We start from the raw sequence: 2,039 nt of genomic DNA, 5'->3' as shown, positions 1-2,039 counted from the left end.
TTCTCTGTCTAATCTCTGTAGGAACATTGTGGTGGTCTTGGCAGCTCAATGCATCTAGTGGTCTCTTAACTGTTTCCTGCCCAAAATGGACAGGCGTTCAGATTTGATTTTCTCTTCCCCCTTTGCCCCATAAAAGCTTTCAGTTTCCTCTCAGACGGTGTCCTGACAGCTTCATGTTCTCTGACTCCAGCTCGGAGGAACTATCCTGCTCCCCAGACTGGCTGACTTCAAGTATAGCCTGGGAAGCCCCGCAGGAAGAGAAGGCAATTATTATTTCATTTTCAAAATGGAGAGAAAAGATGACATGAGAGGGGAAATTATGCAAGAAAATATGGATGGGAGACAAGACTGTTTTTCAGTCTGTGGTTGCAATTAGAATTTTTTTTTTTAGACTTTTTAAAAATTAATTAGAATAAAAATATCAGCGTATATTACATTAGGGAATTCTTTTGTAAAAACATTTGCTTTAGTTGTGTATGTGTGTGTTTTCTGGGTCATAATTTTTATTTTAAGATTGATTTATTTTTGAGAGAAAGGGCAAGCAAGCAAGAGCATGCCCGGGGCGGGGGCCAGGTGGGGGGTCAGCAGCGGGAGGGAGAAAGTATCTCAAGCAGACTTCATGCCCAGCATGAAGCCCAATGTGGGGCTCGATCCCAGGACCCTGAGATCATGACCTGAGCCAACATCAAGAGTCGGACGCTTAACTGACTGAGCCACCCAGGCACCCCTTCTGGGTCATAATTTAAAATTCACTCCATTTTTTTTTTTTTTTTGGTGCAAGATAGTGGTTTATATAATTTGCAGCCCATTGACAGATACTTGAAGCGAGAAAGTGTAATGTTCCTCCAAGAAGCTCCCAACTACCTTACTGTTAAAATTCACTCCTTCCTGTAAGTTGCAGTCAAAATAGTCTGAAATGCGGCCCAGAGCCAGCGCAGTGAGGACCATGTTGCTTCCGAACATCCTGCTCACCGGTACACCAGGGATTGGAAAAACCATGCTAGGCAAAGAACTTGCATCAAGATCAGGACTGAAATACATTAATGTGGATGATTTGGCTCGAGAAGGGCAGATACATGATGGCTATGATGAAGAGTATGAATGCCCCATTTTAGATGAAGACAGAGTAGTTGATGAATTAGAAAACCAAATGAGCGAAGGTAGAGTTATTGTTGATTACCATGGTTGTGATTTCTTTCTTGAACGTTGGTTTCATATAGTTTTTGTGCTGCAAGCAGATAACAGTGTATTATACAAAAGACTTGAAACAAGGGGTTATAATGAAAAGAAACTAAAAGAATATTCAGTGTGAAATTTTTCAAGTTCTTTATGAAGAAGCATTAGCATCCTACAAGGAAGAAATAGTACATCAACTGCCCAGCAATAAACCAGAAGATCTAGAGGATAATATCAATCAGATATTGAAGTGGATTGAGCAGTGGATCAAGGATCATAGCTCCTGACTTACAAGACTGGCCACTTCACAACCACTCTTGTTATATCCCTGCCATAATGAATAAATTGTCCAGTTATCAGTAAAACTTTCTTATTAAGATTGTGCTGCAGGACTAGTAGATGGATAATCTAAAGGTTTATGTTTGGGCTTTTTTTTCTCCACGAGAAAGCAAAACATTCTCACGTATAGTATATATAATATCATTAAGGATTTAGAGTAAAAACTGTCATCTTAAATGCTTCAACTGCTGAAGAATAAATAAATCTGACCAAATGGGTGGCTATCTTCTAAGCTGGTTACAAAAGAAAATGAAGATGATCCCTTAAAATAAAACTTAAGACTAAGGATAAAACATCAGAGGTTTTTCATTTTTATTTCTTAAATTAAAAAAACAAACACATGATTAAGTGGTAATGCTTATACTCTGTATAAAAACCAAAAGGTACAAAAGAGTATCCTGGAAAGGTAGGTTTCCCTTCCAGGCCATCCCTATTCTTCAGCCACCCAGACCCCCCCTCCCTTTAGGAAGTAATGTTGCTGGTTTCCTGTGTCTCTTTTCAAGAGATTTTAGGCCTGGGAAGTG

At 39.4% G+C, this 2,039-nt stretch overlaps 1 pseudogene; it reads left to right on the top strand.

Annotated features, from left to right (window-relative positions):
- Positions 1-895: 895 nt before the first annotated feature.
- On the top strand, positions 896-1,797 carry LOC123847401 (adenylate kinase isoenzyme 6-like; annotated as a pseudogene).
- Positions 1,798-2,039: the final 242 nt, after the last annotated feature.

The sequence above is a fragment of the Mirounga angustirostris genome, unplaced genomic scaffold, assembly GCF_029215605.1.
Source record: "Mirounga angustirostris isolate CCGP_5_RB_7025 unplaced genomic scaffold, mMirAng1.0.hap1 SCAF_2, whole genome shotgun sequence".
In the NCBI taxonomy this organism is placed as follows: domain Eukaryota; kingdom Metazoa; phylum Chordata; class Mammalia; order Carnivora; family Phocidae; genus Mirounga; species Mirounga angustirostris.
This window is presented reverse-complemented; position numbering and strand designations above follow the sequence as displayed.